Here is a 15,768-nt window from a genome sequence, read left to right on the forward strand (position 1 = left end):
GTTCCGATTTTAAAGTGAAATCATTTTAACTATCTTTATGTTCACTACATAAACGTGCATTTCTTAAATAGCTTCTTTCAATATATCTTTCTGTCGACAATCACTTATTTTAACTTTTAAGAATTCTATGCCTTTCATGCTGCACAGCCTAAAAATTATCATATAATTTCCCAAATATAAATATCTACCTCGAAGACTGAATTTTTTTAACAGACTAGAGATAGTAATAACAGAACATCAAAAAACACATAAAATATGGTAATAATAAAAAAATTGTTAAACAAGCAAAAAATTATATGAAATTTCAAAGAAGGAACTGAAACCAGTTTCATTTTCATGTGAGACTTTGTACTACGAGAAGGGAAATTTAAACAATTTGTTCGAGATTCATTCATTAGTGGACTGAAATTCTGTGACAGAAATAGCTTAGTTTTCTCATAATGCAATTGGTATGTTTGGAAGTCTTTGTTTCAGATCATTCAATGCAATCATGGAAACCATTTCCTTGAACTAGATATATTCTTTCTCCCCAATTGTTATTGCTTCTCATTGCCCCTCCTCCCCCAAAAAAAGAATTTCATTGGCTCATCATCTATTGTTTTCATATATCTTGCATGAGCATTTTCTCCCCTGCCTCTGTTCTGAGATTATGAAATGCTTCCTTTCCTTATTATTGAATGGCTTGGAGCTCTAACCTAACAGCAATCAAATGTGCTCATTTTCTCTTTGGAGACTTTTACCTAGCAGCATTCAACTATTGTGTTTTATAATAATCATTCGAAACAATGTTGATTCTGTAATCATCTTGTATTTCGTAAAGAATTATTTTTTTAAAGAAATCAGTGAAATTTAAAGATTAATTGATTCTCTTAATTTTTGCCCTTTTAAAATAATTACACTGAAGATAAGAGCTCTTTCAAAAAAATCTAGTATTGGGAAATTAATTATCTAAAACTTTGAAAATTAGTTAATCAAAATCTAATTTTTATCACAACATCTGTCATCTCCATTAAATTTAATCGCTATGTTCCAAAAATGTCATCTTTATCCCCATTCAGTAGATTAAGTAATGAATTTCTTCCAACAGTATTATTGATAAATTGTTCTTCAAATATATAATGCATTGTACTTTAAAAATTAAGATAATGGAGGCCGGCTACTTTTAGATACTTTAAATTGAGAAAACTTTCGCACAGTTCATCAGTATGGAGTTTTGATACCTCTAGATCATTATAAAGGAAGCCAAAAAAAAAAAAAAAAAAAAAAAAAAAAAAACTAATCCGCATACTTTACACTCTGTCTCCATCTCTACATGAAACAATCATTACGATAAGAAATGATAAAAATATCTACTTCATAATAATCCACCAAATAAATATTTTATACAAATCGAAAATAACGCGTTCTATGTATTTGCTTATAAATCTATATTAAGTTATTTTTAAAAATACGTATTTAATACTGTACTAAGCATTACAATATATATTTTTTATAAGAAAGGTGGATATCAAATCAAAAATCTCCAAATATTCAAGAGATAATATGAGACTTTAATCAAGCTGGAATTTTAATCGTAGTCCTAATATATTTTAATCTATAATGCTTATTTAAGAATAATTTTTTCTTTTTGGTATTTATTGTGATCTAATTTCCTTATATAGTTTTTAATGCCTTAAATTTTAGGAATATAATTCCGACGGTCATATTTTTGATAAAAAAATATATATATAATTCAAAACCTTTTAGCCCATTAATAAAACGTATTTTAAAAATTTATTTATTAATATTTTTTTTTACTTCTTACTCTTTAATATATTTAATATTATAAACATTTGGCATCTTAACATGCAGATTTCTCCGATCCGCTACTAAATGGCGCCACTCATATAGGATAGAAACGTAATTCAAATTGATGGGTTGGCTGTCTCCGGCAACAAACAACTTTGTGAAATTTCAGTTCTCTAAAACATGAAGAAGTGAGTGAAAACTCGATTAAAATGTACCATTTTCTAACCATAAAATAAACCCATTTAAACTAAAGCTTTTACGTATGAATGAAAAAAAATTGTTTTGAATTAAAATTAATATCCTAAATATTTTTAATTAATATTATAAATATTTTTGGATCTATTTTGGATCTATAGAAAACGTTTATTTTTTATTCAAAAATATGTATTTAACATACTTAACTGACAAGAAAATAGGATGTTGCTAGAACAAAAAATAATGCTAGCAATCCCAATAAGTAGTACATTCAGACAGTATCAGCTGAATGCTTATTCCAGTGAGTTTTTTAAGTCTCTAGTAATTTTGTATGTTTTGATTAAATTTTACAAGAGGATTTCAAATATGAAAGAAAAAAAATTCTGCATCCGCTCTACTTCTTGAGATTTAGTATAGCTAAATTATAAAACCTTTAAAAATTTATAGAGCAAATTATTATTTCATTAAGAGTATAATATGGATAGGAGGAAAATAAAGAATAAATTAGTTATCTAAATAAAAGGAGGCCGAATTAAAATCATTACAAAATAAAACGAAATTTAAAATCTGTAAGTAGAAAGCGAATGTCCGTTATATCATTACAAAAAATATGAATTTGGAATTGCTGCTAGAAAATATATCTTGTTACAAAATTTATCAAAAAAAATAATAATCACTTGTTTTGGTGAGAGTAAGTTGTAAAACACACTTTACAAATTGTGTAACTTCAAAAGGCAGGTAATTTAAAACCTTCTTTGGATCTAATATATATAAATACATCAAGGAAAACACATTTTATTAAACATAGTTAGAACAATGGAAAATGATAATGTATCTAAACGATTTGAGGAAATCAGGTTTCCATAGCAATAATGAAAAATGTTATCAATTATGAAAATGTTTTAAAACATTTGTTAAAATATAGGAGAAATTATATGGCAGTTAAATTAATACCATTAAGAATAATATGTCTTGAATTTTATAATCCTTTTTGTGGGACAATATTCTTGGAAAATATTACAGTACACAAAAATTTAAAATAATTTTTAATGAAGTGATATTCTATTTAACTTTTGGAAATTGACCGGAATTTACTACTTGTTTTGAAGAGCATATGTGCTAATTTTCAACATTAGCACGTCTAAAGTTAAAAGTTAGTATGCACATAAGGAAAGAGAATTTACGAACATTTGTTGGTGTTCTACGTTACAGACCATTCAGCCTGTAGGAAGAGTGAGAATGTGTGCCTCGGAGAATTTCTTTTAATTTTGAGAATTAAGCATGAATTTGACGTTCTACAGCCAAGGTGTCTGAAACTATTATCATACGAAAATCATTTTTACAACAGCTAATATTTTAAATGATACCTGTTAAGTTCTTGTGCTGTGTTTTGCTTAAATTTTGTATTTAAAAAAAATTAATGTACAATTTTGCTGTAAAGAAAGTCACCAAATCAAAGGGCCTGATATAAAAATTTGTAATGATTATTATGATATAAAATGTTTCTTATTGTAATAAAATACAGTCCGTTTATGTTGCTTTGTCAGAATTTTAACCCGATAATTTTTTCCTTCAGAAAGAAAGACAGATTAACTATATTTTTTGAAAAACATTTCATATATGATCTAAAAGTCATATCTCTATTATGTGCTAAATTATCTTTTCTGGAAACTGAATTTATCTTATTTTAAGTAGAATAAAACATTCTCAATAAGTTGAATAATATGTAATAACTGTAATTAATTTGGAATTAAACATTTCCAAAATAGATATTAATCTTAGAGTCATTCTGTCTAAAACATTTTTAATAGTTGAAAGTAAAGGCTAAAATCATTAATTTCATTGCATTCAAATCATAAGCTCTACTCAAATGCTGGCGCAATTTTTTCTTATTGTTCTCCTTTTATTGTACAAATAATTCATTTCTTGATCTTTTGTAATAATCAATGCATTCACTTACCAAACATTGGATATTTTAAAGTTGTTTGATTAAATTAACAATATGATAGAAAAATCATCTAGTCGCCGAATTTGTATAGCATTTAATAACAAAAGAAATGTAAAAATGAAGAAATAATTATTTGTATTTATCAATTTGAAATAGTTTTCTTCTTATCTAAGATACAAAAAGCGTGGAAGGATTTTTTTCCGCATTCAGTTTCTGGTGTTTAAATCAGAAACACCATTCTTCTTCATTTTCCAGCTAAAGAAACATCAAAGATCCATCCACTAAGAGGGAATTCCCTTTATTCTTTGTAAAAATGATTAAATATGTGATCCAAAACACATAAATATAAAAAAAGGCGTGATGTCTAAAAGATCATCTTACCACATTTGCTTTTGGTTGTCAAAGGCAAAAGAGGTAAAAATGTCTTTTTTGCTTCCAAAAATGATTTTTTTTTTCCTCTATTTTTTATCAGTACCAGTAATAAAAATTTGCGAACTCATTACGAATGAGTGTGTTTCTAGTAATTAGAAAGGCGTTTTGCCCCATATGTAAAAAGGATAATTTGCCACAGGGTAATCGGGCAACGTAAATGACTTATTAGCAAATTCTTTTATTTATTTACATTACAAATTGTTCCAATCTCTTAAATTTAGTTTTTTCATTTGTCGTTTTTTCGTCCCTTCCCTCTATCTGCGCTATTAGCGGGACCAATCTCGTAATTCCCTTGGTATGGCCCTGATAATATGAGCATACGCTTAACTCACACTGCCATTTAAACAGTTTTACTGAAAACCTCGCCGATTTTAATGAACGTTAGGAACAAATGAAGATAACTATGGTATAAAAAAAAATGAAAAACTGATTTACGAGCGTCCCTGTAGATGGAATATCTGATGTGTAGGTCCCTGGTGTACGTTTCCAATGGGTTTTATCTGATAATTGCCTGCCTTTCTTTACACGATTGTTCACAAAACAGACTCTTACATTCCAGTCTAATACTATTATTGAATCTGCTCAAAATACAGTTGTGGGTCGTTTATCCCCGAATAAAAGAATCCATTTAATACAGTAGCCTATAACCAAGCTACAGTGTGGGTAGTTAACAGATCTAGACGGAGAATTGTAAAGTAATTAAGAGGTGTTACTTGATATTTAGTTTAAAAATTGAACATCCACTCGTTTTTCAGTTTTTACTCTAATACATACTGCTAAAGCAAGGCATTCTGATTTGCGCAGATTGAATTATCTTGTTTTTCTCTAAAGACATATGGAATGAAAGAAGTATTTTAATGTTTCTCAATATATAAGGTGTTCCCATTAAGTACAACAAGCGTTTATTTCCTTAACTATTACAAATAGGATAATATTTCGAATTGCAAGGTTTCATGAAAGGAGATATTCAAATGTGTGGGGAAAAAATTGACTTCTGTAAAAATAAGAATAAAAAGTTGCAAAAATTAAATTTTCATATGGCCCTCAAAGTGAAAAAAATGTCTATATGTAAAATATTTTGCTTACATTCATCCATAAACATATTTATACGCATTTTCTATCTGTAAAATTTTCTCAGACATTAATATGCAAATTTATTGATTTAAACCATTTTTCAATACCACAGCCTGATGAATCTTTCGTAGTCTTTATCAGGAATAATATACGTGTAAAAAAAGATTATTAAAAGAGAGCTATTATAATGTTTTTGAATAAAGATGCACTTATCAACTTTCATTAAATTACGGAAAATTGTTGAAATATCTGCTGTGTCTAGAGAATACGTGTTACACCCAGAAGAGCGTAAGCAACTCCATAAATAAGAATTTGCAAGAGTCAGTCAGGTGATAAAAGAGGAAATTCAACAGATCCTTGTAAGCCATTTCACTTATCAAGGAATCCATCATCTAAATATCACCTTATAGTTGACATATGGTGTGAAGGAGCACCGTATAGTGGCATCTGCAGAAATATTGTCAAATGCCAAAGAGTTTAAACATGATGCATTCAAAACTAGTTGAATATATATCTATTACGATTTAACTAACTAAAAAAAGTTTCTACAGTAAGAGCATCACTTTTCTTCTAAAGTCATTATTTATGCATTTAAAATAACCAGAACTATTGCGAGATTTCAAAGAAAATAAGACAAATTAACTTCTGAAGATGAACCGAAAGTTCTGATTCAGTCATGATTTTTTTTTTCTTTTTCTTTTTTTTTCATTTTTGAAGCTTGATTATGGAAAACCCTTTTTAAAAATACAAAATATTTAAAATCAAGAAAATTCTTTGCTCGACTTCCACTTCCGTTTTAATTAATCTCAAAAAATTCTTTTTCATGAAACCTGTAGGTGTTTAAACAGTTCTGCAACCAGGTAAAATATTTTGTGATAAATTGCTTTCTGCTAAGGGATACAACTAAAGGGTGCATATTTCAGAAGCAATAATAAATTATTTTAGATGTCTAATTGCTGATAATTTGCCTTAACATGAATTGACAACGATTTACCTGCATTTTTAATAATCAACTTTAGAAGTTCTCTGACATGCATTTCAATTAACACATTTTCTTGACCAAATCTACCTTTCATACTTTCGATGACTTTCGAATAATTTTGAGAAGTTGGCGAAAAACTTGGAAGTAATTCTTTAGATTTAGATCCTTCTTGAGTAAACTGAAGTAAGTATTGGAATTTGTTCTCAAGAGTCAGACTTTGATCGTCTTGTATATTTGAGAAATGACTCCAAAACCCAAACTATTCAGTTCAGTTTTTGGTCATTAATGCCATACTCGCACATCATGAACGGCCTAACAATTACCTCCTTCAACACAATAATTTTTGTTATAAAAAATTATCTAAAAAATCTTACTTGATGCTCATCCTGAATAATTAGGTCTCCTGTTGAATTCGTCTCATCGACTGTATCCAGAAGTATTTTTAAAGTGGTCAAATAGTTCCTTGAACCTTTGAACTTCCAATCATCGAAAATGGGCTTTCACCTCATCTTCATCCGAGTTGCCAGCTTCCATAGAAAACTACAGCTGTTTTCACCGTTTTAAAAATGCACTAAGAATGTCAGTTCTCTCAGTTGTTAATATTTCTATCGTTTGTTTCAAAATTTAAATCAATTCGTCCTGTTACAAGATGCCAGTTGCTGTGTGCTCACTCAGTATAAATAGAAATAACATGAATATTAATAACAGATTCGCTTTTAAATAAGATAAAAATTTTGTTTTTTCGCACAAAACTATTCTGTTATTCGAAACTTATTTTAAACTAAGTTCTTGCTAATTCCTTAATTCCTTCAGGTAAAATTTAAAGTTAGTATAATTAAAAATTAGATAATATTGAAAGAATACATTAACACATAACAAACTCACTGGCTAAATTTTTGAATCTCTGCACCTCTGTCAAAATTTTCGGTATCCATTGTGCGTACAACTTACGATAATTTAAATACTTAATCACAATTCCATAATGAACACTTCTTGGAATTGAAGAAGGTCATCAAATAAAGATGAAATCATAAAATATCGGTTCTCTTTAAAATATCCAATGACTTTTTGGATTAAGTCTTCAATGATTACAGAAAATCACTAGCTTTTTTCCTCATCATGCGACCATCTTTAAATGCTCTAACCCATTTTCTTACCATGCCTTCTTTCTTTTTCTTTTCTCCTTACACTTCACTGATCTGCCAAAGAATTCCAACCGATTTCACTTCTTTTGCATTCAAAACACGAAAGACTGAGAGCATTTCATAGTCGGCAGAATTGAAAACTGACAAGGACATCTTAACCCTCCGAGCGGCTAATTATTCTGAGTATGGCTTCTCAAAAATTTATCTTTATTCGTCAAAAGATTACTTCGAAAATTTTCAGCTTCACAGGAGAGAGTGATCGAAAAAGAAATGAGAATTTTTCACTCGCCCACCGTCCCAGCCGCGGGGTCCAATTATGCCAGTGGGGAAACTGGATTGTAATCTATCTGGCTATCTTATCTTATTGACTGACCATTCCTCCCACTCCCCGTTCCTTTTTTTTTTTTTTTTTTTTTCGTTTTAGCAATATGTAATTCCAAACTAAACTGTGATCCGAATTCGTTTTTCGAAAAACTACCACATCTTGGAAAGGGAAAAAATATTTTCCATTAGAGGTCTTAAATTTTTAAACTAAAATTTTTGTAAATAAATTGATTATTACATATATTTCCTTATTCCGACATTTTTACAAAAGACACTATGCTACAAATTGTCATTTCATTAAAAATATTATATAAAAAGGAAGAAAAGCATTTAGAAATATAAACTCGTTAAAATGATGCTACGCATTGACACTTTTTCTGCAAATATACGTAATATTTAATGCAAAGAAATATTTTTTTTTCGAACGTGTATTAATTTTTAAAATCTGTGTCTCCTACACTTTATTTTTTTCTAGAGACCTAATTTAAGATATATTTTATACTAAATGATGAAAATTTCACATCGTCATTATGAAGCCTCGCCAATGAATGTCCTTTTCCTTTTATAGAAGAGTACTTCGATCATTCATTGACAAACTTTTTTCTAGAGACCTAATTTAAGATATCTTTTATACTAAATTATGAAAATTTCACATCGTCATTATGAAGCCTCGCCAATGAATGTCCTTTTCCTTTTATAGAGGAGTACTTCGATCATTCATTGACAAACTTTTTCCTAGAGACCTAATTTAAGATATCTTTTATACTAAATGATGAAAATTTCACATCGTCATTATGAAGCCTCGCCAATGAATGTCCTTTTCCTTTTATAGAGGAGTACTTCGATCATTCGTTGACAAACTTTTTTCTAGAGACCTAATTTAAGATATCTTTTATACTAAATTATGAAAATTTCACATCGTCATTATGAAGCCTCGCCAATGAATGTCATTTACCTTTTATAGAGGAGTACTTCGATCATTCTTTGACAAACTTTTTACAGCTCTATATCCGAACTTTTGGAATAAAAACATCTATATAAAAGCTTGAAAAAATCATTTTAAGGGCGTTACTACATTTAATAATAGTAGGATCTTTTAATTTTGAGCTCAAAATTGAAAGGATTTCTTCAAAGATAATTGAAAGGAAGGGAAAGGAAAAAGGAAAGGAATTTTTCACTATTTTTTTTTAATTTCAAACTGATAGAATCAATTTTTAATGAGATATGAAGCGATATTAACTGTATTTCATCCACAGCATTTTTAGTTATTTATTTATATTTAAGGGATTAAGTCATCTAAATATTGCCAGGAAACAAAGCAAAACGCTTTTGAAAAAATAATGAATTATTCGCTTGTTTTATTTTTAAATATAGTTATGTTTTCTTAAAAAATTTTGTCTTAATTTATTCGCTTGTTTTATTTTTAAATATAGTTATGTTTTCTTAAAAAATTTTGTCTTAATATCTTTATGTCTGTTTTGAATCAAAAGTGATTTGTCACTTTTAATATAATTTTTTCAGTGCTTCAATACTATCTATCTTAGAATCTGTCTTTTGTAAATATCATAGTTAACAGATAGGTTCATTTTTTTTTAAATTATGAATGCCAGAAAGTATAAGTGTATGCCCGAAAGTGTAAGACTATTACTATGACAGCACTTGAAATTGTAGAAATTTTTTAGGATCGATTCCTATTGATAAAAAAGTGTTTATAGCCATTTTTCGATACATTTGGTTTTTATTCCCAATAGAGTCGAATGTTCAAAAAATAATGCAAATATTTGTCTTAAACTTTTACCAGTTATTTTCTTCTATATAACATGCACTTAAATAGAATTTCAAAAATTTAGCTCATATGAAAAAAATGCTTTTTCCAAATTCTCATTTATATCAAATTTGCTCATGATCTCGTTAATTTATCATTACATTTTATAGCTCAATTTATTGGACTTTATAATATAAATTCATTTTAAAGGACTGTTATATACTTTTCCACTAAGTTTAATAGTATTTCATTTAAACTCGAAAATTTAGTATAATCTTTATCTTGTAACACTTTAGGATAAAACTCAGAGGCCAGTTTGTACAAATTGGTCAACAGTTTAAAAGAATAAAATGGTTGTTAAGCATTTTTTCCTCGGGAAAAGTAGAATTCGATTGGACTATTTAAATTGCAAAAGTTTAAAATGAATTTAATTTCTAATTTTTAAGAAAAAACTTTTTTAATATTGTTAAATATGATTAACGCTATTAATAATTTTTGTAATCCTAATATTTGAAAAAAAAAACCTCCAAATTTTTTAATTATATATATTTTAGGCTGTCATTTTGAAAAAAACATATTTTTACAAGCAATTTTTATGAACATTTTTGTGTTTAATATCTTAACCCGATTTCCTCACGGTTCTTTTTCTGAGATGATATCTGCAATAAAATGGTAAAATTCAATCACATTTTATTAAATTACTTCAAATTTACTTTGAATGAATTTCATCTTCAAATATTTAGCATGAATAGCATATGTTCACTCTGCTACTTCCGCGAGTCCCCGTTTCATTGTAATTTTCAAAAAAGACCTCAATTAACATTCTTTTATAAAAGTCAATTGTTTGCAGTACAGTGAACCATGTGTTCTGCAACCATCTCCCCACCGTTACCCCATAAATTATTCAACACTACATTACACAACGGAAGAATATTGATAGTATATATAAAATAAGATATTTTTTACAAGGCCGTTCTCACAAATGCCTCTTTGCTATCAGATACTATTGTAGATGTATTTCTACAAATTTTCAACATGACTTTCATTGAACGCTAGGTTGTTCCAAACCAACTTATATGTTAGAAAAAGTGGAAAATTCTGTAATAACCTAAAAATATCCCGAATATAATAATACATGAATTATACTACATATAAAATTATTTGATTTTGATAAAATTTCTGCTTTAGCTACTTTAACCAATGTGACAGTAAATCACTAAAAATACATTACATTTTTTTTATAAATTTTAATGAAACAGCATTAAAATTTATAAAATCAATTTCATGTTCTACTTTCGAATATTCATATCCTCATCCAACCTTCATCATTGGAGTGAAATTTAATTTTAATAAATTTCGTATTTAATTATGTCAGCTATCACATTTTTCAAATAACTTTGAAAATTATTTTGCAGTTGTAATGGATTTAATATTTTCTATTAAAACTTTTACATCTTTTTCGGTTCGATTTATATCATTATGAGAAAAAAATAAAAAGAAAGAAAATGGGAAATTTTCGATGGATCAAAACTTTAATAAGTTCTATTTAAATATTTTTTTTTCTTTTTGAACATTTATTGTGCAAAGAGCAAGTGCAAATCAAATGTGACAGTATTAGGTTCAGTTGTTTTATTTCACTGATTTTTGAGTCTTTTCAAGGAAAATATGTCAATTTAAATTCTTGTATTCACGGAAAATACGTCAACTTAAAAGCATTAAAATATTTACATCAAGAATTCTAAACAAAATTGTCTTCAACTAACTCTTCTAATTTTTTGTATTACGTGAAAAAAGTGCCAGATGATTGCGAAAATTAATTAAGCGAAGTTTGTAAGCATATACAATACAATATACGCATATACGCAGTATTACAATATACGCATATACGCAGTATTACAATATACGCATATACGCAGTATTACAATATACGCATATTAAGCAAGTCCACTTACCATTTTACTTGCTTTATTTCATTCAAAAGCTCATAAATAGTTACTTTTTCAATTGAAATTACAAATAATCTGTCAGAGATTATATATAATAAGATGAATTTTAATTAATTAAAAATAGACTATGTGATGGGAGGAGCACCTCGTATGCACTTGATATGAGGTAAATAACTACCTTGCCTCAGAAAGCTAAACATTGGAAAGCAAGGTAAATATCCATCAAACTCATAAAAGATGGGATCTGATATGAAATCATAAGATATGCTGATTTATGTAATGTAATATTGCATTTTAATAATGATGTCATAATTATATGTTGCCCTAGGAATTAAATGGTACAAAGTGTCAGTGCATGAAAAGTGTATCAGTGTATGTGTATGAAAAATATTCTTTATTCTGATGTTTCCTCATCTTAAAGCATTCCTAAATGTATTCTTTTTTTTTTTTTTCGAATTCAAACCTACTTCACTTTTATTAAACTGTGTCTTTAATGTGCTCAGAATGAATGCTCAAATGGCACTATCTCGGATTCGCTATTTTAAAGCAGCCGATTCAAAATTTGATCCCAAGAAAACATTTTCAGACAGTTTGTTTGAATTGATTTTTCAGAAAATGATTATAGATAGTTTAACGTGGTTCAAGATAATGTACTATATCGTTAGATATTATACAATATTAAATGATATTACGAATATTTTCGATACTATATGATGCTGTATAATATGCATGTGCTATTAAGTTAACAGTATATTCAAACATTTCAATTCATCTCTTGTGGCTAATGGAGTATATAGATTATTTTAATCATTCATTCAAATTTTTCTTTGTATTCATTTTTATTACAAAGAATTATAAATTTTATAATCGTATAAAAATTTGATTTTGAGCTTTTTATTAATTACCTTGTGTACCGAAACCTCTCTAAAACCATAATTCACCATTCCAAACTACAAGGTTCATAGTTCTGAAGGTTTTCTTATGGGACATTCATTTTTGGAAGATAAAACAGTATTAAAAGAAACCATTATTTGTGACACCGAGCATTGAAAACTTATTTAAAGAAGAAAAAGTAATTTATTCGAAGCTTGCTGAACTTTTTTTGAAAGAAGTGTACAATTTATAATTTAATTTTTCCAGTGAAAACTCTTTTCCTTTTAATTTTGTCGTTTAATTGGAAAAGTAAATCTAAACCAATTAAAGAAGCTTTTTTTAAGTTGGTAAAACGTTCCTGACATTCGTTTGAATGGGTGAAATTTCGTATTTATATACTCTTTTCAAACTACATCTTTTATTTTGATGGCTTTGCTTCTATGCGTTATTTCGGAATTGAAAAATTCGCCTAAATCTCTTGTTTTCTAAGCACTAAAAACTCGTTTAGGAAACAATAAAGAAGACTTGTGCTTCTTGCTCTGTATTCAGTAGCCCTGAATTCTCCAGCAAAGAACACTTTTGACTTTTTTTTCAATTTTGATTTCCCTTTTTTTTATGAACTTTTTGTTCTTTTTAATTTTTCTTTTTTCTAATTTAAAGACAATGGTCAAATTAACGAAATAAATACATGCCATTGAAACTGAAGGGACTCTCATCTATGGTGCTCATGGGAGCTGTTTCTTGCCGTTATTTAAAAATTATGTCTATGGACCAAAAACTTAACAAACAAAAGCAATCATTGAGGTAAGTGGCAGTTATTCAGGATTAGTCACTAGAAGTTTTGTTGAATGGAACTCACTTAAGTCTCAAAAAATATTTTTAGAATAATATCCGAGCTTCTGTTTATCCGTCTGAACGTACAAGAACAGATAACATAAAAAGCACTTGGAAGCTAAATGAATAGATTAATATTTATGTCACAATTAGGGATCCTTATCAAATTTCACCAATGGAGAAACTGGCTGCTCATATTTATCTGAACTCAGCAACACCAAAATGAAAGAAAGATACATGAACGAAATCAGATATGCCACCATGAAACTCAAATTTAGATCTCAATAGAATTTTGTAACAATTCATCGACTAGAATATATTTGTTTCTCTATTATGAGCCTAAACAGAAAACGCGCCATATTTTGAAAGAAGCCACTCAAGCTTAAAAAATTATTATGAAATTTTTTAATTATTTGATTTATTTGACTTCCATTCATATTCAACGAAAATAATTCATGTATTTTTAGTTATTTCATTTATTCACACATACACTGCTGCTTTGTAAAGTGAATATATCAAATCCATTTATATTACAACTATAAACAAAATTGCTTTTAAAGATATTCGGAAACTCAAGAGGGAAAATAGCGCATGAATCAAACTTGCATCACTAATTTCAATGAAAAGATAGTTAGTTTTGTACACTTTTAATTAATTTGACATGCTTCATGCTTGCAAAGATGGAATTTTAAGATCACTTTTTTACTCACTTTAACATATGCAAACTTTCTTAATTTTGTGTACTTGTATATTCTCGGTGGGAAAATACTAATGCAATATTTTTAGAACTTAATTATCAATTAATAGAATGAGTTAGTGATTTTTCTTCCATATAAAAAAGGCCACCTGACAGTAAATTTAAGAAAAAAATTACTATCGGGACAAAAGAAATGAATAAAGAGATTAAAAAGATTGTCAAACAAGATTCCATAATATTTATAGTAAGGTACTACAAATTAAAGACTGAAAAGTAGAAAATATTTAAAATAAGAAAAAAATCCCCCTTTTAGATAATAATAAAGTGGTATTTTATAATTTCTTCATATGAATTCAACTTCAACATGGAGTCTTAATTATTTTCTTCTCATAATATTTTATAAGAAAATAGAAAACAATAGCGGCAAAATGAAGATTGTTTAGGATATTTTTAAAGTCTTTTCATTGATGTCAGTCAATATCCTTTGATTGCATAACACCATACACCATATGACTTTTTGATGTGTTAGACAAGGTGATTTTTTTGTTGTTGTTGTTGTATAGGTCAATTTTAATCCTTCTTAAAGATTATTAACAGATAGTTTCTGCTGCATGGATTAACGCTAAAACTATTATATACAGTTGACATTAAAATCAACATTACTAACACCAAGGAAAAATATCCGCTGAAAACAACACAGAAATACGAACTTTCACTGAAGAATTGTTTTAATTAATGGGGGAGTCTAAAAGAAACCAACAATTTTTGAAAATGAACATTAGTTAGATGCAGAAATTCCGAAATACTTTGTCTGAGGTTGAAAGAATTTCATTTTAATACAATGCAATTTGATCTTTAAATAAGAGAATCATGCACAAACATGCAACGAAATATTCTGCAGAAACTTTTGATCTCGTTTAGAAATAGGAATATCTTTTTAGATGTAATTCGACTTACTACAAAAATTAGGAATCAATCATGGATAACTGGATGAATATCCACTGGAAGATCTGACAGCACAAAATATCAAAAATGGTTTTTTTTACACTTAGTTATAAAATTATTAAAAAATGATAAAAAGTAAAGTCTTCCATGCTTTTAAGTTTGTATTATCATTTCAATTATCAAAGCAACTTATAAAATTGTTCACGAATTTAATATTAAATAAAATGCAAGAATCAGAAAAAAAAAATATGAGAAATAGGAATCAGCCGTGTGAATTTTTTTAATTATTGAAATATCGGGACTTCCAAGGAATATTCGCTTAATTCGGAGATGTTCCTATTCGTTTACTGAATCGGAAAAAGATTTAGCATGATAGAAAAAATTCTAATAAAAGTTATGTTATTTTTTTTTATTTCTTTTTCTTAACGAGACATCTTTTATTCGCAAAGATTCATTGATAACGCAAAAATCAGTCGAATAATTCCTGTAGAAAATCTAATTATTTTTATTAGGTAATGACAGTAAATATATTTCTTCCCGAGTTCAAAATGAAGTAGAAATTCTAAAATTAAGAAATAATTTATAGTTATTTTAACTCTTTTTTTAAATATTTGAACAAACCAAGCAATCAGAATTTGAAATGCGAATAACCAGTTTTCTGTGCAATGTTATGTTTTTATTTTGGAAAAATTATTAAATGGAATTTTTCTTCAAACACCCTAGTCAAAATTTTATTCTTTTTAAATTTTATTCTTATTATACTTAGAAGACGGTAATAAAAATAGATAAATTATAAAAGCGATTTTTTTTAAATCTTAAA

This window comes from Argiope bruennichi, chromosome X1 (assembly GCF_947563725.1).
Source record: "Argiope bruennichi chromosome X1, qqArgBrue1.1, whole genome shotgun sequence".
Lineage (NCBI taxonomy): Eukaryota > Metazoa > Arthropoda > Arachnida > Araneae > Araneidae > Argiope > Argiope bruennichi.